This window comes from Cupressus sempervirens, chromosome 1 (genome assembly GCF_028749045.1).
Source record: "Cupressus sempervirens isolate cs-2001-9-10 chromosome 1, ASM2874904v1, whole genome shotgun sequence".
Lineage (NCBI taxonomy): Eukaryota > Viridiplantae > Streptophyta > Pinopsida > Cupressales > Cupressaceae > Cupressus > Cupressus sempervirens.
In genome coordinates, this window is record NC_143118.1 from 524,211,168 (window position 1) to 524,233,378 (window position 22,211).

A 22,211-nucleotide genomic window follows, 5' to 3' on the forward strand; every position below is an offset into this window, starting at 1 on the left:
GAGCTGTAAGGGATTAAAAATTGTAATCAAGTTGTAATCACTAGACCATAATAATATCGGACTTGCTATTTGGTGGATGTAGCCCAGGGATTGGGTGAACCATGTTAAATCTTGGTGCTTTGTGTTCTTTTCTCTGTGATCTATTTTTTTTTGTTATTGGTTATATTTGCATGTTTTATTTCTGTCTGTGGTTTAATCCTAAAAAAACATGCCAAGCAATATCTACCTACATATCATGATTCATTACTCAATACCTTGGCCCACACTTGATGCCCACTTGCCCCACACAAAGTGGTTGCCCATAATAGTTATTGGACTTTTCCCAGAAGTGCTATTAAAAAACCAAATGGACACATATAGTGAGTTCAAAATCTTGGGGTGATCCAGGTTGTCTACTAGGATCAATCCTTGCACCAAGACATTGAGATACTAAAATAAAGGTGGCTTTTAACTCCAAGAGTATCTAGTAAGGGTTCTATTTGTAACACCCCTCTTGCACCTGATATAGGATGAAGGCCTCATGACCATAAGAGTACCTTAAGCATACCCACCTAGTGATTTCCTCATGGTCCAATCCCATAATTAATTCCACTAAGTGAAGTCATGTGTTATGCCCCCCAAGGCTTTGTTCTTTGTCAAGGGGTTTGTGATTATAATGGGTTGGGTTAGTCAGGTTTCACTTGCTCCCACTTTAGGTCATTCCTATTGATATCTTTCCACCAATATAAGACCCTCTAAAGGTATGAATCTCATTACGAGATTTAACAAAATGGATCCAAACTAAGGAGGTCAATTTTTTTGATTCACCCTTTAGGGGAATAGAATACTCTCCTACTCCCTAAGTTTTCCCCAAAACATTCCAAGCAATTTAATTAAAATAGCTAAAGAGTGGAGTACTCCACCCACTTTCATGATTAAATGAAAGGCCAATATTTTTAATTCACCCTTAGGTGAAGAGCATATTATCCTACCAATAATGAACCCTTGTGAATTTATGTACCTAATGAAAAAACAACTACTTTAATATTGCACTTGAAAATAAAAGAAGACACTTTTTTTTTTGGGCATCCCTGCAACAAATGTTATTAGCCCCCTTTTTTGTAATTTTTCTTTTTAGCAAAGAAAACAATAACACGTGCTTTCAAAAGGGAAGGCTTTTGACAAAAGGCCTAAGGAGGTGGATAATGAAAGAGACGATTTGGGGAGGGATGAGGATTACCTAATTCATAACAAGGACAATGATGACCAAGGTTATTTGAAGGGGATATTTGGTAATTTGGGGCTAATGCAAAATGACATTAGTAGTTTGAAGTGGTAGATGCATGACATTTCAAGATAGTTTGATCAACTCAACAAAACTACTAGAGGGGAGAGAACTATAGGACAACATATTGATAGAATTTCTAAGGTGATTGGTAATGATAAAGATGTTAAGAATCTTATGAAATTAGTTCCACCCTTGGAAGACAAGAATAAAGCTTTGGATCAATTAACTAAAGATTTCTAGAAAAGGTTGGATGGTATGGATAACATAGTAGTCAATATGGAGAAGATGGTTAAGAATTTTTTTGACCTGAATTGTTCTATTTTGAAGACTATGGTAGACAACATTAATACTCTGTTGCAAAAACTTGAATAGGGGAAAGGTTAAGGCTCCAAGGACATGAAATATGATCACATACCCAACAAGTGTACCAGAGCTAACTCAAAAAAGATTGAGGTCATGGAAGCCAAAGAAATGGATGATCTGAAGGCCTCTATGGATAACATGAACATCCTTGCAAACCAGGCAGCTGATTTACTAAAGACCTTGTAGCTGTCTTTGTGTTGTATTTTTGCTTTCTTTTTGTTGTCTTTTCTTGCTAGTTGTTTTAAGGTTTCTTGTCTTAGTTAGTTATGTTCTTAGGTGCTGATGCAAATTTCTTCTGGGCTTCTCTAATCTTGTTGTTATGTCCCTAAGTAAAAGGTTTTGAGTCCTTTAAAACTTATTTTTACTTATTTAAAATGCCTACAAAAAAAGAATTAGGGCACAACAAGGTTAGCAAAATCTAAAATATACCTTACAAAAAAACTTGTTAGGACTATTAGGAAACCAAAAATCCTAAATGGAAAGCTTTGAAAACTAAAAATGCAAACTAAGAACCAAACTAGCTAACTGAAATAGATTGACCGATACTCCTAGCTACAACAAGATCATACGATACTTCCTTGTATGCCTAGGAAATAATTCTATCTGGTGTGATACTTTGTACCAAATAGTGTGATAATGTGCAAAATAGAAGGATGAAAAAATATGCATAGTTAGTAAGACAAAAAAATTGGAAGTATATCACACAACTATTAGAGAACGTATTGCACAATACTAGAAAAGTTATAGGAGCATCTATGTTGGTTACAATTGCTGATTGTGTATTGTCTTTGATGTTACACAAATTTAATATCAGCCATCAGACAGAGTCTACCGAGTTTAGATGGTTAGCAAAGCAATTTATAGTGACTACCGAGCATTCCTGAACATTACACAGAAAGTTAGCTTTTACCGAGCTCACTCGGTAAGCAAAGGAAAGTTAGCTTTTACCGAGCTCACTCAGTAAGCAAAGGAAAGTTAGCTTTTACTGAGCTCACTCGGTAAGCAAAGGAAAGTTAGCTTTTACCAAGCTCACTTGGTAAGCGAAGAAAAGTTATATTTTACCAAGCTCACTCGGTAAACAAAGGAAGGTTAGTATTTACCGAGTTAACTCGATCTCCAAAGGAAGTTGCAAGGTTTGTAGTGTTTACCAAGCTTCACTTTGTTAACACAAGAAAACCATTTTGAAGCAGTGGTCACCGAGCTGGGTCGGGTAGCAAAGAATTTTATGATTTTAAAGAATTAAGTTTAATTGTTTTGTGCAACCGACTGATTTATGTTTTTTAGTTGTTGTAAACTTGTAATTGAGCCGACTTGACAATCTATAAGGTATATATGAAAGGTCAAGTTGTGAATTCACAAGTAAGTATGTGTAAGTGTGTGTGGATGCATAAAAGTGCGAATGTATGAATAAGCGAATACATGAGCGAATGTTGAGGAATAATTTGTCATCCCTATGAAGCTGCAAAGTTACATTCGATCAGTGAGGATTTATTGAAGCAGAATAGAGATCTGTATTCAGCAAAGATAAGTTGCATATATCTCAGATCACTTCATTGTTTCTTTCTAATCATTGTAACAGTGATTCAAAATCTCTTAATAGAGTTGGTTTGACAGCCATTTTGTAAATCCTCTAACAAGGTGACAATTCAGTTGAATTGTTTTAAAGACCTCTGACAAGGCCACTTCTAACAAGGTGATCAAATCCTCTAACAGGGTCACACCTAATAGTGTAGGGTTGGCTCCTAACAGGGCTCACTTCAGAAGAGTGAAAATTGGTAACTAGTTACTTGGTGGTTTTTCCCAAAATTGGATTTCCACGTTAAATCTGGTGTCTCTTGTGTTCATGTTATTTCTTTACGCATGCATGTTAATCACTTTAAATCCTTAATAAAGTTAACAGAACATCTATCTAGTTTCAGCATTTATTTGTGTGGTTACCGAGTGTCAGCAGTAGCTATATTTTAAGACATCTAAGGATCTGTGGATTTATTTTTTGTAGTAATTGATTCACCCCTCCCCTCTCAGTTACTCCATCTCTATTTCCAACAATCTAATGGTGTAAGGGCAATCCTTTATCACCCAAAAATATGTTTCATATTAGTTTTCATTTAAAGTGTTTTTATTTATGGATACCCATTTGGGTCAAATAAAGATTCCAACTCTCATAGTTCCACTATTAGTTTTTTGGGTTAGAATTTTTGAGCACCTTGGGATACATGTCAATGTAAAAATTGGGTTATTTTGTAATTGATCCATAATTATGATGAGTTAGGGGGTGTAAGTTAGAGGGATGATTATATTTGTAATTTAAAACACTCCAAAAAAAGAATCAGGTCAAAAGGCTTTACGGTTTGAAAGTTATTGCAGTTTTAAGTTGCCTGGAGATGTCCTAAGAGTGCTTTTGAGTCAAATTTGAGGCATTAAATGACCATGTACGGGCCCAAAAATGGGGGACAAGAAAATCTGGTCCATAGGGCTATAGAGTGCTTCAAGAGCTTTCCATAAATGTAAATTGTTCATCAATCAGAGTCCCAGATTAAAAGTTATACCTCCCAAAAGTTGGACTACCATTTCTGGATTCTTCTAATTTTACATTGGCTTCTAACGTGATTTCTAGAACTTTCTCTTCTAGAATGTATTCCTAACATTAAAGCTATTTGGGATTTATTTAAGAACATTTCTAGCATTGTAAAGGTAGTTCTTAATGGAGTTTGAGAGAAGGTACTGCGAGGAGGATTCTTTTCTCTCTAGGATCTAACCATTGTAAGCCCATAAGGCATGTATTTGTGTATTTTTACATGTATTGAATGTAGTAGCATATTTTAATTATAATAATATTCCCCTTTTTCCTTGTTGCATTCATTTTGGTTGTGGTTTATGTCTTCATCAAAAAGTATTATACAATATTTCTGTCTATAAAATGAAAATGCCTGAAACAAAAAGCAAATAAAGTGATGAAAATATAGAAATAAGAGCTAGATAAGGATATCTTTCCCTACAGTGGGTGTAAAAAATGTATACCAAAAAGTAAGCACACTTTTATAAACCCTTATACTTGAGAATACCCATAATGAAGAGTATCCCAAGAGGTGACTTATATCTCTCTATCTATGATATGAAAAGGTGCAAATAGAAGTATGGTGACTCTCAAATAAACCTAGCTATACAACCCTTGCAAGGTGCACCATAGAATGAGAGATTAAAAGATGAAAGCAAGAGTGCTAGAATCTAAGAATCATAATGAGAATGCAATACAATGCAAGCTACACTAAAATGATGTGCAAGATGCAATCTAAGATAATGAATATGAAAAGTTACAAGCTTCCTATTTAGACTATGTGATCTAAGCTATGAGCATAAAGAAATACTAAGCTAAAATGCCATGTTACAAGCAATGAGAAAGAATATATGAGATTACAGCTGCAAGAATGTTCAAAGTTCTCCAAAGCTCCAAAATCACCTAGAAATCTTGTAACATAATGTTAGTAGAAAGAATATGATTTAATAATAAGGAGAGAGCCCTCCCTTTTAAAGATAAAAGGATGGTTGAGATTAAGAGGTAAGAGAGATCTAATCAAGGGTGGAGGATGCATCTTGAGTGATCCATGTGCATAATAATATCACATAAGAAAGATCAATGATTCAATTTAAGAGGAAAAAGATGTGTGGAGGAGAATTGAAGTTATTTGTAAAATAAAACATTCCTCTCATGTAGAAAATTGTGCATATGATCATGTGTAGACAAAAATACCTTTTCCTCTTATTTTTAAAATAGGAATAATGATTTATGTGTGTACACTTAGGTTAAGGGGGACTTGGGGAATTTATTTTATTATAAGGGAGCAAGTTATTTTAATTAAATAAAAGACTTGGGATAAAGTGGTCAAACCATAGGTTATAATTGAATAAATAGATTTTTGAGGATTTCATCAAAGATAAGTAATGTATAAATTATGAAAAATTGCTAGAAAGGGGGCTCATTGTCTAGATGATCATTTTTGGGTTAATACATACACCAATGATGATAATGTAATCGATATGGTTGAGCATATGGAGCCTTAATAGTGTGACATTATCAAAATCAAAAGGACAAGTGACAAAACAATGAAACCAAAAAATCCCTTTCTTCTTAAAGGAGTTACCTTTCTTGAAAATGATCAAGCACAATCCCAATTATGTGAAAATGTTGTCACATGATCCCATGCCAAAATAGTGATCTAAGGTCCTATGCCTTCTACATTTGATCTAAAACAGGATAAAGAAAAACCTAATGCTAGTCCTGTACACTAAGAAAGTGCACTTTTATAAACCCCTCTCTCCAAGTTATCCCATGAGTTAGAATGCTTGAATGATGACTTAGAGCTCCCTATCCATGGAGTGAAAAGGTGTGTTCATAAGCATATAAAGAGCTCTCAGCTAAGCCTTAGAGACACAACCCTTTCTAGTAAACCATGGAATAGAATATTCCTTCAAACAAGAGCAAGAATGCTAGTGTCAAAAGAATTCTCAATATGCAATGCTAGAGATGAAGCTAAACTAGGATGAGATGCACAATGCAACTAGATTAAGAAAATGAGAGTGTTGCAAAAGCCATTCTAATTAAACTAAGTGATCTAAGCTATTACAAAAGATACTAAGCTATTGTAAATCTAAGCTAAGATGAATAATGCATGAATGAGACAAGAAGCAAGAAGTTCTCGACAAGTGCTCCAAGAAAACCTATCAAGAAACCTACAACATAACAATAGCTCAAAATTAGGATCCTTAGAGAGGGAGAGAACTCTCTCTTTTGAATTTGTATGGATAGTTGAGATAAAGGTCAAGAAATGGATGATCAAGGATGGGGGTTGACTTTTGGCATGACCAATGTGCAAGATCAAGTTAACCAATGAGAGAGAGTTGACTTTTCATGTGAGACAAAAGCCTTTTCTTTTAATTTGTAAAGAGGAAAAAGAATTTATGTGTGCACATAAATTAGGTTATAAGAATGAGGTCTTTTATTTAATTAAAAGAGGGACATGCTCTTTTAATCAAATATGGACTTAGGATAATAGAGTCAAACTATAGGTTAAAACCAAATAAATTGACGTTTAGAATTTTGACCTAGGCAAATGATTGATTAATTTAGCCAAAATGTTGAGGAGAGGGATAATATTCTAGATGATCATTTTTAGGTAACTACATTTTACCTTCTTTGAGTAATGTGTGATCAATCTGGGACCACATTATTTCAAAGAATACAAAATCCAAGTAAGGAAACTATAGATAGAGATATTTGATTCTGAAGAATGAAATGGGGAAAGAGGTAGAAAGTCCTGAATGTACAACCTAATAGTGATAGTAATAAATAATAGGAGAGAAATTTGGTATCATAACTCAAGAATAATAGTAACATCAATAAATGTAGAGAGATCGAGACCAAATGAAAAGGTCAATCATACACTCTTGATAAATAGATAGCTATAACAAGCAATGGTAGAGTATTTCTGCCCCCTTGGGATTGAAATCAAAATGAGGTAAAGGGAATGCATAAATGAGAAAGATATGAGAAAATTAAGATATAGTAATGTCCATGATGATAGATAAGTAATTAGAACCCAAGAGTGACCATAAGGATGTGATAGAATGCTCCAGTTTGACTAGAGATAACCAAGAAGGATAAAGCCTAAAAATTAGGTCAAATCAAGTAGAAAGATGATTTAAAAGAGAAATGTGTGAATCAAAGTGAGTATGGAGTGTAGAAATGATGAGTACATGGAGAAATGAAGATGCCTAGTGAAGATTTAGAGATTAGACCACAAAAGGTCAACTAACTACATGGAAGAAGGTAGAAATTAAAAACATGGTTTTGACCATCAAGATGAACTCAAAATTTGCTTTCAATCCCTAAAATAGATCCATAACATCACAGGGGTGCAATTTTTGAAAAAAAGTTGAGGAGTTTGTAAAATGGATTAAAATGAGGTCAGAGGACTATATAAGGGGTCCAAGGGTCATTTTCAATTCATTTGTCTTTTGTGATTCTTGAGAGATTTTGAGTGATTTTGAGAGAGAATGACGGATCTTAGAGGTATTTTGACCCATAAACACCATTTTGAGTGTAGCCAATGTGACAATTATGAGGCCCTAGTATGTCTTTGATAATTTCACACTTTCCAAGTCATTTTCCACATTTTTATGGGTTTTTGAATTTTTTTGCTTGATACTTTAAAAGTATCGCATGTCTATGTTAAGAAGTATCATATGATAGTTTTGTTACAAAATTGTATTGCACACTTTGAAAAGTTCCATCATATTGGGCATACCCAAATATTACTTGATATGGTGTGAGCTATCGCATGGATGAAAAGTATCACCCCATAGTTGTAAGAAGTATCATGTGATACTTAATCAACAAAATGTATCACCTAATTGTTATAAAAAGTGTCACACAGTTATATGTTGAAATTTTTTGCATGTGTAGGAGTAAATTTTTCCTGTTGGGTTGCTATTTTTCATCATTTTGATCTATTTATGATGTTCTTGATCTATTTACAACTGATACTAATGTTTTGATGTTTTCTTGACTTGATTATGCAGATTGTTTTTCTAGCACTGTTGATCAAAGCCCCAAAGGTGGTGGAGTTGTGTGTCCTTCATCATCTAGAGAGGGATGAGAAGGCTAGTATAGATTCCCCATGACGAGCACAAAAAATGTATAGTAAGAAAGTGCACTTCTTGAAACCCTTCTATCAAAGGTATCTCATGAGTTGGAATGCTTGAATGATAGCTTAGAGCTCCCTATCCATGGAGTGCAAAGGTGTATGCATAAGCATATGAAGAGCTATTAGTTGAGCCTTAGAGACACAACCCTTACTAGTAAAACATACAATGAGAGATTCCTTATACAAGAGCAAGAATGCTAGTGTTAAAAGAACTCTCAATATGCAATGCAAGAGATGAAGCTAAACTAGGATGAGATGCACAATACAACTAGATTGAGAAAATGAGAGTGTTACAAAAGGAATTTATGTGTGCACATTGAGTGGTTTATAAGAATGGGTTCTTTTATTTACTTAAAAGGGGGCATGTTCTTTTAATCAAATATGGACTTAAGATAATAGAATCAAACTATAGGTTAAAACCAAATAAATTGATTTTTAGAATTTTGGCTTAGGCAAATGATTAATCAATTTATCCAAAATGCTAAGAAGAGTGCTAATAGTCTAGATGACCATTTTTAGGTTATTACAAGTACTACTAGAAAGAACACAAACTCAAAAGCTTCCTCTAGCAATGAAAACTATAACATCTTAGATCAACTTCAAATAATTAATGCTCAGATCATGATCTTTGAACTGCTGAAAATATTGCTTGCTCATAGGGAGATCCCTGATAAAGCTCTTGTAAAGTCTAGTGTACCAAAGACTTAGATCTTGATCAATTTCAATCCATGGTGGGTCACTTGACTTCACCTAACTATCTTTCCTTCTCTAAGAAGGACAATCACTCTCAAATTCATCCTTATAATCAACCACTATATATTATATTCATGATCCATAAGATGTTTGTTTGTTGGTTGTGTTCTAATAGATGAAGGTGTTATTCTTTACATTTTTTTTACTAGTCTATTGAGTCAATTGGGATATGACAAGGATTTTATTGATCCTTGTAGGATAATTACCATCAAAGCATATAAAAAAGAAGAAATAAAATCAAAATGATTTGTTGTGTTACTTATCAGAGTAGGACCTATAGAGAGAGATGTTATATGCCAAGTCCTTGACATTCCACTAACATACAATATATTGCTAGGTAGACCTTGGATTCATGAGATGCAAGTGATTCCTTCTACATACCACTAGTGCATAAAATTCCCTTTTCAAGGACCTAAAGTAACCATATATGCCAATGTCAACTATTCCTATAATACTCTTACTAAACTTGCTGATAGTCTTGTACCAATAAACTATGAAGCTATTGAATACTATGAAGAAAAACTAAAATACATGGGAAAATCCATCAAACTGAAAGATACTAGCATTGGGGAATATAGGTTAGAGCCAGTGCTATCTTTGACATCACTACCCTCATCTCCCTAATACTATGGGAGATCTTATAAAGCAAGGAAACCTTCTACCACACTACCTAAGACTGTTGATAATAGTACTTTTTTTCAGTCATCTATGTCTCTAGAATATGAGTACAAAGATAGAACTATTTCAGCCTTGATATATAGAGGAGAAGACACTACTAATACTAAAATCCAAAAATATGAAATGACTCCTGGGAGATATGTTCAAGGTCTTAAACTCATGAAAAGACTAGGTTATAAGGGAAATAGTCCTCTTGGACAAAACAAAAAAGGATTGCTTGACCTGATTGAAGCTAAGTTCACAAGACCTCAAGATACAATAGGTCTAGGCTTTAAGAATGTACCATTTCACCTAGGAATCAATAAATTTATACCAAAACTTGACAATCCACTTGAGCTTGAAGACTAGTCAGAACATGAGAATGAAGAAGAAATCTAGATGGGGAGGATATTTTTTCTTATTCTATTCTATTAGATATTTCTATACTACTCACAAAATTTGATGAATTTTTCCCATGTGTCAATATTGCTGAAACTCACAATGGATCTGATGAAACTACTTCTGTCACTCCTTTGACACAACTTGAACAAAGAGAATTTGATCAAGGTCTTACTATTGAATAAATTGAGAAAGATAAAGAAGATAATGAAAGTGGAGAGTGGATGCCCAAAACTATAAGGGAGTGCTTCAATCTACCTCCATGTATATAATTATCTATGTGATGCTATGTTGAAAGAGACCTAGACATAGTTCATTCATATGAGGACCAACTAAAAGTAGGAGAGGTCTAGTGTTAGGCTTGATGAGTTTAATTCTACTGATGTCAACTTGTCCTCTTCTAATGTCATTAAGGATCATAGGTATTCAATTATGCCTCTGGATGAGATCATGCTATACCTTGACTTATTAGTCTATTCTTTTAATGGATATGCTATGAATGCATTAGAGCATTCCAAATGTCTTTCACGCATTCATCTGAGGTTATAGATTGGAATACTAATTCTACATCTAGTTAAGTCCTCATGTTCCAAAAGGACTATGCTCTTGTTTGTTACCTAAACAATGTAAAACCTTTAATCTCTTCCACCAACAAAAAAAAGTGTGAGCATAATTGAAGATGACATCAAATATCTCAGTCATACAATTAAAAAGAAAAAGAAAAAGAAAAGGTGCTTTAATGGTGACAACCACATTTTAGTTAAGTCAAAGCCTAAACTAGTAAAAAAAAAAGATGTATCTGTTGAAAACAATTATGCAATTGCATGTTGTCTTTGATGTTACACAAAATGTCAAGCCTTATCAAAAAATCAATGATAGCTAAGCTTATTTGAGCATCAAAGGCAGTCTCTTGTGTATGCTGAGTGTTTAGTGATGGCCAACTACAATGACAGTTTTAACTGAGCTTAGTTGGTTAATGAAGCAGATCCAGTATTGTCTGTCTTCGCTTGGTTACCAAAAGAAAGTTAGCATGAAGTCAGTATTGACTGAGTTGGGTTAGTTAATGAAGAAATTCCCATTTTGACCAAGTACTGAATCCTATATTAGTCGACTATCAATATATTATGTTTGATAAATTTATTGGTTAATTCAAGCCAACTTAAGGGTTAATATTTGATTGATTAAAAGAATATTCAAACTGACTTGACAAGGTAAATCATATCTATGAAAGGTCAAGTTGAGGACTGAAAAATGGAATTAAAAAAGATGAATTAAGGAAGTGAGTTTAAAGGATATCTATAAAGGACAAAGCATCTGAGTTTACTGAGCTTCAAAGAACATTTTGATTAAGGAGGATCAATTTATCAAGCTAGAACTAAGATTTGAATCAAGAAATTTAGTTGGATCAATAATTAGGTCAAGTCATTGTTACTCTATAATAATTGTAGTAGTGAATCAAATCTATTAACAAAGTTAGCCTAACAACTAGTTTTGTAAATCCTCTAATAAGGTGGCATTTCTAGATTGAAGTGTCTAAAGACCTCTAACAAGGCTACTCCTAACAAGGTGAATTAAATCCTTTAACAAGGTCACATATAACAATTTTTTTTTATAATCTTAATAGGGTTGGCTTCTAACATGGCTCACTTTAGAAGAGTGAATAAAATAATAACTAGTTGCAATTGGTGTTTTTATCAAATTGGGTTTCCACATTAAATCTTGGTGTCTCTTGTGTTCATGTTATTTTCTTCATGTTTCAAAAACTAAGTTAATAAAGGTTAATCACATTAATATCTTAAGATCTCTATGCTAATCGAGTGATAGTAATAAATTAAGTATTAACTGAGTTACATCAAAATATTTAGTGCCAACTGAGTTACAACATTTTATTAGTTTTATATTGTGTTGACATCTTAAATGAACTTTTAGAATTTTTTTTTTGTAGTGATTGATTCACCCCTCCCCTCTTAGTTACTTCTTTCCATTTCCAACAATTGGTATCAGAGATTTGGTGCTTACAGATAAGGTTTCAAGGATGTAAGCTAAAGATTAAGATGTCTTACAGAAGGGAGTTTCCTAAACTAAATAGAGATAACTTCCAAGCATGGTAGGTGTAATACCCCAAAATTGGCACATTGGTATGCTAAACCAATTTTGGTCTATTGATATCACCTAAAGTCCTATTGTACTATGTAATTTTGAATTCTGATAATCACTACTTGACATAACTGTCAAATGCAGAAAATCCCTAATCTGCTTTAATCACATACTTCATTTAATTCCTAAATATTCATCAAAATTGGCTAAATTAACCTTCTAATTGAATTATAATTCCTAATACTTTAATTAAATTAAATTCACCCCTTTAGCTAATATACATGAGAAATTGAATATATTTGATTTAATTAAATATCCCCATTCTAATTATTGAATTTAATTATTCAATTAATTAGAATATTCAATTATGAGGTCATATTTAATTTCCTTAAATAAAATATCTTCTCCAATATTCTCTCTTCAGTTTAGAATTGGAAACATTGAGTTGACTGAAATCAAAAAAGGAATTAAATCATTTTAATTCCTTATTCTACTCAAAAGCAATCAATTAACTTCCTTTTCATAAGGAGACTTTCTATTCTGACTGAATTTTCTTCAAATCTCGACCATTCATTCAATTTGATCTTAGTCATTGATAAAATTCTTGGATTCTTATTAAGAAACCCTTATCTCCTCATTTTGGAAGGTTGTGAATGAATAGTATCAAATTTATGCTAAATTGTCGACTCATTGTTTTTACATTCTTAGCTTAATACTCTCATATTTGCAATCCCATATAGATTAATCATGAATACATATAGATTAATTAATTCTTTATGTTCTTATATTTTCTTGCATACATCTAGCATAATACTGCATATCATCTAGCTTAGTAAAATCCTTCATTCTAGATGTCTAGTTGCTAGCTTCTCAATTTGAGAGCGATTAGCAAAATCATTCTAGTTATGAGGCAAAAAATTGATCTATTGGTTATTTTGGATGAACAATCCCATGTTCATTCTAGGATGATTCCTCAAATAATGATCATGTTGAAGTGTGTGTGAATCATAGAGGCCCACATTTAGCACTCACAACAGGAACTCATGAAGCTAGATTTGGCAACCATTGGAGACACATGTTTAAAATATCTAGATAAAAATATGTGGCATATATTTGACCTTTTTTTATGAATCAAATTATGTAAAAGAAGAATCAAAACATAATGATGATTGGCATTGCCTCTAATCTCAATTATGTTGAATTTGATGAAGTCAAAGATTGACCTATTGCTCATGAAATGTGGAACAAGCTAAAAGATATCTATGGAGGAGATGACAATGTAAGGAGAGCTAAGTCAGCAAGTCTAAGAGGTCAATTTGATCAGATGAAGATGCAAGAAGGTGAAACATTGCACAATACAGTGAACGAATCAAAGAAAGTGTAAGTGCAATCAAAGCCTCAAGAAGGAAAATAGATGATGTGGTAGTAGTTAGAAAGGTACTTAGAACTCTTCTTCCTCTTTATGCAATTAGAGTGTTAACTATTCAAGAGATGAGATGCAATCCTAAAAATGATATAACTTTGGATGCACTAGTGGGAAGGTTGACAACCTTTGAGTTAGATAACTTTGATAACTATGTTCCTAACTCTAGTAACATTGAGTTTGCATTTCAAGATAAACTATCACTCAAGAAGAAAGGTGGAGAATATAAAAGAAAAAAGTTTGATAGTGAAGATGAAGACAATTTTGATGATGATCTTGAATTCATTGAAGCCCTTCTTGCAAGAAGATTCCCTAAAGGAAAAGGAAAGCACAAAGGTAAAATACCTCTAATCTATTTTTCTTGTGAAGAAGTTGGTCACATTGTTGCAAGGTGTCCAAAAAAAGAAGGAAAAAGAGAAAATAAGCATGACAACTTCAAAGGCAAGAAAGATTTCAAAAGATACAAAGACTATAAGGATAAAGGTAATAAGTCTTGTTACATGGCTAAAGACTCTTATGGTAGTGATGAAGATGAAATGGTTTATATTGATGTAAAAGATGAATTGGATGATGAAAATGATAAGATGGCTCTCATTTCTCATATTAGCAAAAATGACACATGGATTATTGATAGTGGTTGTTCTCGCCATATGACTGGTGATAAATATAAATTTGAGCACTTGGAACTATATGATGGTGGGAGTGTCAAATTTAGAAATGATGAAACTTGTTATGTAAAAGGAAAAGGTTGCATTACATTGACTGATGAACTCAGGTGTGATAATGCTTACTAGGTTGAAGGACTAAAACACAATCTACTTAGTGTGGCATAGTTGAACAACATTGGATTCAAGGTAGAATTCATGAATGACAAGGTCAAGCTGCTAGATGGGAAAGGATATCTAGTTGGGACTAGAAATCAAACAAAAGGTTATCTATTCTATCTAAATCTAATTAAAGTTCATGATTCCTAGCTCAAGTAGAGGAAAGTTGGTTATGGCATAAAAGGTTGTGTCATTTAAATTTTGATAACTTGGTCAACATAAGTAGGAAAAAAAGAGTGAGAGGCATTCCTAGCTTAAAGAAACCTGATATGGGCATTTGCAAAAATTGTCAAATAGTAAAATGGGAAAAGAAAATTTCAAAAGAAAGAACTATCACTCTGAAGAAATTCTGGAGCTGGTTCATATCGATCTTTGTGGACCCATTGGCATAAAAAGCTACTGTGGAGATAAGTACTTTATTTTATTTTTTGATGATTATTCTAGGATGATGATAATTATGTACCTAAAAGATAAATATGAAGCCTTTCAAAAATTCAAGCAGTATTTGGCTAGAGTAGAGAAAGAAATAGGAAAGAAATAAAAGCGTCTAAGGTTAGATAGAGGAGGAGAATTCATCTCTAATGAATTCAATGAATTTTGTAATGAAAGAAGAATCAAAAGATAGGTATCTACACTTGGTACACCTTAGAATAATGACATAGCCAAAAGAATAAATAGATCAATTATGGATTGTGCAAGAACATTGATGATAGAGAAAAATGTTGCAATCAAATAGTGGAAGGAATAAATCAGCATAATAGTTCATGTCTTAAACCAAGTTCAATAGAAGAAGGACTCAGATCTAACACCTTATGAATTATGGTATGGTTATAAACCTAGCATCTATTATTTCAAAGTATTTGGAAGAAAATGTTATATCTTGAAAGAATCTAGGAAAGGAATATTCTTGGGATACTCCAACAAGAAAAAATCATATAAATGTTTGAATCTTCCTACTCACAAAGTCATAGAAAGTGCACATGTGAAAATTGACAAGTTTGCAGAAAAGAGTAAAGAAAAAAGCAAAAAAGAACTTGAAAACTACATAAAATTTGTCTACTTTGAACCTAATACTATACCTAAGATTCAAGAAAATTCAATTAGAAACCAATAGTCTTAACCATCTGAGTCCCCTAAATCTCTAGTTCAACCCAAGTTGCAGTGAGTGCAACCTAGGTCACATTTTGAAGGACCTAAGTTTCAACAAGTAGAAACTGAGTCACAGTCTAACAGAGTCGAGTTACAAATAGTGGGACCCAAGCATGATTTTGAGTATGATGAATAGAGTGAAACAAGTTCTAAATTCAAGGAGAAGGTACCTATACTAGCTAGATATGTTAGAAGGAATCATGCACTTGAGGAAATTATTGGAGATCAGTTGAAGGCACAATGACAAGGAATAAATTAAAAGGTACATGTTTTCTTATTGAGTTTGAACTAGAGCTATCAAAGATGCATTATAAAATGAAAGATGGATTGAGGAAATGAATGAAGAGATTGATCAAATTAAAAGATACAAAACTTGGACTCTTATTCTGAGATCCAAGGACAAAAATGTAATTGACACAAAATAGGCATTCAAAAATAGGTTGAATGAAAATGGAGAAGTTTCAAGAAATATGGAAAGATTAGTACAAAAAGGTTTCACTCAAGAAGAAGGTATTGATTATGGAGAGACTTTTTCTCATATTGCAAGACTAGAAGGTGTTAGACCACTACTTGCTTATGCTACACATAAAGGATTCAAAGTCTATCAGATGGATGTAAAGTCATCTTTTTTGAAAGAAATCCTAGAAGAATAAGTATATATTGAACAACTTGAAGGTTTCATAGATCCCAACAAAAGGGATATGGTTTATAGATTACACAAAGATTTATATGGTCTCAAACAAGCCCCTTGAGCTTGGTATGAAATATTGCATAGTCATCTGGTAAATATTGGTTTTCAAATGAAAAATGACAACAACAACCTATACATCAAGGAAGGACCAGATAAGAAGATAGTACTAGCATAAATCTTTGTAGATGATACATTATTCACTAGATATGATAATTTATGCAAATCTTCTTATGAGGAAATGAGTAAAGAATTTGAAATGTCAATGTTTGGAGAGATTAAATTCTTTGTTGACTTGAAAATTCAATAAAAGAAAGATGGTATCTACATTAGTTAATCAAAGTACACCAAGGAGATATTGAAGAAATTTGGAATGGAAGATTCCAAACTAGCTGGAACACCTATGTTGATAGGATATAAGATTTCCAAAAATGATGATTCTAAAGAGGTAGATTAGACTAAATACTGATCAATAATTGGAAAACTTCAGTATGTGGTACACACAAGACCTGATATTACATTAGTAATTGGTATGGTGGCAAGATTATCTAATAATACAAAGGAAAATCATATGATGGCAATAAAAAAAATTACGAGGTATCTAAAAGGTACCAAAGATTATGGTTTGTGGTATAAGAAAGAAGACAAATTTTAATTGAAAGCTTTCACTGGGGCTAATTGGGGAGAAGTATTAATGATAGGAAAAGCACTAGTGGTGGAGCATTCTTTCTTGGAAAGAGGCTAGTATTTTGGACAAATAAGAAACAAAATTGCATCTCTCAATCTACAACATAAGCATAATATGTTGCAATAGTAGTTAATTGTTCCAACATCATTTGGTTCAAAAAACTATTACCAGGTATGAGGGAAGAAATTAAGGATCCAATAGTTATCTTCTATGATGACACCAGTGCAATTAACATATCTAAGAACCCAATTATGCATACCAAGACAAAGCACATTGCAATAAAGTATCATTTTCTGAGAGAATTGGTGCAAGACAAAGAGGTGAGATTGGAATATGTGAATACAAAAGAACAAATTGTAGACATATTCACCAAGCCATTACCTAAGGATGAATTTTTGTATCTAAGAGGTAAGCTAGGGGTCATTCCCCTATCTGAAGCTCACTAATCATATTTTAGTGGTTCATCAACCAAGAATTTTTGAAGATCAAACAAGTTGATGTAGTATTGTTAAAGTAGATTTCATATGAATTAGTACATTAGGTACATGGAAAATATATTCATTATTGTCTTTGGCATGAGATGTAAAAGAGGGAGAGTTTGTTGTCATATCAAAGAAATTTTGTAGAAAGGGAGAGTTTGTTGTCTTTAGCAGGTTCATGTTAGATAAAATCATTCTAGAGGAAGAGATTGATGTCAGAGGAAGTTTTCACTGACAATCTCATAGAGTTGTTGATGCCTTGAGCATAAGAAATTCTTTATTAACTAAGATAAAGGTTAAAGTTCTTGGTTTTCAAGACATGAAAGAGTTTTATGATACTAACCATAATTTTTTTGAGGTGTGGAGAGAGTGTAGAGCACCAAATCTAATAGATCACATAAGTAAGTATGTTAAGTATTTTATTCAATAAAGTATGTTGTTCAAATGTATTCAATTGTGTATTCCTTGAAGTTCTATGAGGTTAAATTTGATTAAGGAAAATCAGAGTGGTGGATTGGTTGGACATTGAGTTTGCTAAAGGACAAATATTACTAGCCACAAATGTATAAGGATGCTCAAAAATTGGTAAAGAGTTGTGGAGTTTGTCAAGCTACAAAAGGAGTAAGTCAAAATACTAGTTTGAATACCTATTACTATTCTTGAGAAACCTTGGAGTGACATTAGTATGGATTTTGTTCTTGGATTGCTTAAGACAGTGAAGGGGTATGATTCAATATTTTATTGTGGTGGATAGATTTTATAAGATGGCTCATTTCATACCTTGTAAGAAGACATCAAATGTTGAGAAAATTACTAAACTTTTTTTTAAAGAGATTGTGAGATTGCGTGGATTACCAAGAAGTATTATTTTTGACAGAGATAGTAAGTTTGTTGGTTATTTTTGGAAGACTTTCTGGAAGAAGATGGGTACCAAATTAAGGTTTACTTCTACATTCCATCCATGGACTGATGGATAGATAGAGGTTATGAATAGAAGCTTGGATAATTTTTTGATATGTTTAGTGGGAGATAAGCCAAGTAATTAGAAAATGGTATTAGCACAAGTTGAATTTGCATATAATAATTCTATGAATAGGAGTATAGGAATGACACCTTTTGAGATTGTTACAGGAATGTAGCCTAGATGAGTATTAGATTTGAGAGATGTTTCTAGTGAAGAAAAGAGAAGTGCTACAAGGGAAGAATTTTTTGATTTTATGGAATTTTTGTATAAGGAAGTAAAATTGAGGTTGGAACAAAGTAATCTGAAGTATAAGGAGAATGCTGATAAGTCTAGAAGACATCATGTTTTTCAATTTGGTGATGAGGTGATGGTTTATTTGAAGAAAGGAAGATTTCCTCTTGGAATATACAATAATCCAAAGATGAAAAAGTTTGGAACTTGTAAGATCTTGAAGAAGTTTGACTGTGGAAATGCTTATGAAGTTGAGTTATTTGATAACATGGATATATCTCCTATATTCAATATTTCTAATTTATATAAGTATCATGAGTCAGATGATGAAGTTGTTGCATTAGAAGATTATCTTAAGTAGTATATGGAAGAAGTTGAATAGATATTGGATTAGAGTGTTGGCAAGAGCACAAGAGGAAAAGATTACTATGAATATTTGGTGAAGTGGAAGAATAGACCCATTAAAGATGCTTCATGGATTTCTCAATCTAAGTTGGATTTAGCTCAAGTTGTGACACTTGCATGATTTAGAAGAATTATTTCTTTCTACACTAGTTTTCTGATGTAGGAGCATCCTCGGTTTCTAATCTACCCTACATGTTCATCAGGTTTTTCCTCTTTTTTTTCGAGTTGCAATGTCTTTAGTTGCGAAGTTCTTAGTGGATGTCATGTGTTTGGTGGATGTTGAGCATTCTAGTTGATGTTGAGTTCATTAGTTACTACTAAGTGTTCTTTGGTTATTGAGTCATCCTTTGGTTTTTGAGTTCGTGTGGTTACCAAACATTTGTTGGATGTTGAGTGCTAGTATTTTGTGGAGCCTTCATTTGTCAAGTTGTCTATGTTTGGTTCTAGTTTGGGCCAACCTTGCACACATTTAATTTTGATATTGGTAGTTAATATTTTATGTGAGATGACTTATGGTTATGCATGGAGTTAATGTAAGGTTTAGCTTTGTGATAGTCCTGTTGGAAGATTGGAAAGATTTTTCAAAGATTGGAGAGATTGGTTTGATGATGATATGTTACATTCATGACTGATTTTGTCATTGATGTCAACATAGCATGTTTGATGTCTTCTATGGTATCTGACAGAAGAATAGCAGAAAGATTAAGTTGGTATAGATGGCTAGTTGAGCATGATAACCACCTAAGGTTATGGGTGATACTTTTGAGTATCTGGTATATGAAGTTAACATTGGAAGTAGAAAGGACAAGTCTAGAAGAAGTTATGTAAGTTTTGGTGATGTCTGTTCTAAGATAGAGTTTACAAAGGCATGTTCTGGTAAACTTGTTATATCTCCTAGTAGAGTTTATATCTTGAGAATCGAGGTTGAGGACATGAAGAAGACATATTGAGGATGACATGGCTAAGCTCACTCATCATAATATTATGTATACAAAAAGTTATTGAAGTTGTAAGGTAGAAGATTAAGGTTATTGCTAAGTGCAATGTGTTCTTATTGAGGTCCTATAATAATTAATTGAGAAGGACTAATAGTCAACTTAGGAATTGTTTTATGGACTCGGTAATAAGGAAGAACATTTTCCTTTATCGTGATATAGTTGAATGAAAATTATGAATGTTTGAAAAGAAGTAGAGAGTACAGAATGTGATGTTGAGCAGAGAAACACAGAAGAGAAGGAAACTTCATTGCCAAGGTTTTGTTGAGTGATCTAAGGTTTGATATTTGGATTTGAGGCTCATGACCTAGTCTATAAGGTCTAAAAATGATTGGTCTAGTTGAAAAGATAAAGGAAAGGATAGAGGAAAGAAGAAGATACCAATAAATTACTTGTTTGAGAAGTGATCTCTTCTTGTAGTTGAAATTACATGTTTGGAAAGTAGGCTCTTCTTGTATACATTGTACCACAACTCGTAATAGGGTTCGTACAACTCTTAACAAGGTCAACATCTCCTAATAGGGATTCAAATTCTCCTAACAAGGACCCATTGTACTAAATGTTGTAACAAACTCCTAATAGGGTCTATCCTCTAACAAGGAATATTTATATTAGTACATCATCTCGTGTATATCATTCCCACTGGGATTTTCCCTCTAATCAAGGGTTTTCCTAGTCAACATATCTAGTGTAATTGTCTACATGCATCTTTTTATGGGTGCTTTTTAATTTGGTTGAATGGTTAAGTTTGTTTAAAGAAGATAAATGTTTTAATTATTAGATAACTGATTCACTCCACCCCTCTTAGTTATCTTGGTGGACTATTGTTTCTAAAAATTGGTATTAGAGCATCAAGTTCTTGAAGAAAAAGTTTAATAGCTTTAGGAGATCCATGGAAAACATGTTCATGAAAGATAGTCTAAAGTTTGATGGAACAAACTATGATAGCTAGAAGGAAAAGATGAAGACAAACTTGTTGTGTATGGGTCTAGGATATTGGATCTTGACAAAATTAGAAAAAAAATATTGAAGAAAATGAGTTGGAAAGTTTCTCTAAAGGAAAAAGAGATCTTTTCATGTGTGACATGAGAGCTGGGGAAGCACTATTGACTACACTTCTTGAAATTGAGTACAATCAGGTAAAATCACTTCCTACTTCACATTTGATTTGGAAAGCTTTGGAAAATAGTTTGAAGGTGATGTACACTCTAAGAAATTGAGATTACAAAGTTGGATTTGTGCATTTCAAGATGCTAAGATGATGGAAGATGAATCTGTAAGAACATATATAGGTAGGATATCAGAAATTACGGCAGGTATTAAAGCTCAAGGAGGAAACATAGAAGATGATGAGGTTATATGGAACATATTTAAAACTCTAACACCACCATTCAAGCTATCAATTCAAATGATACAATTATTGATATCATGTATCAAATATTTCACTAAGGAGACATTTCTTGGAAGACTTGAAGTAGTTGAGAATGAATTTAGGCAGTCCAGAGAATTAACTAGAATAGAAACAAGTTTTAGTGCCTTATATATTCGACCTAACCTATCAAGGAGCACAAGTGCTAGAGGCAAGAAAATATTGAAGTGTTGGACTTGTGACAAATATGGTCATTATGCATCTAAGTTCCCTAAAAGGGAGAAAAATTATTAGGGAAATCATAAGTCTAGAAAAGATAGAGATTATTTGTATGCAAATGAAGATTATGATTATGATGATCAAATATTAAGTGCTAGTGATGATGAAATTGGATTTGTGGAAATTAAAGAGGAAATGCAGAGAAGGCAGCTCTAGTGTCACAGGTTGAGAAGAAATATAAATAGATAATTGATAGTGATTGTTCACATCATATGAATGGTGATATGAACAAGTTTTTTAACTTCAAAAGTCAAGATGGAGGAATTGTCAGAGTTGGAAACAATGCAGCATGCCAAGTAAAAGGTATTGGATCTATAACTCTTGATGGTAAAACTAATATTGAGGATGTATACTTTGTTGATGGTTTAAAGAACAATTTAAAGAGTGTTGGACAACTAGTAAACAAAGGTTATCAATTTTAATTCACAAAAAATACATGCATGATTAGGGAGAAAGATGGAAAGGTAATTGGAACAA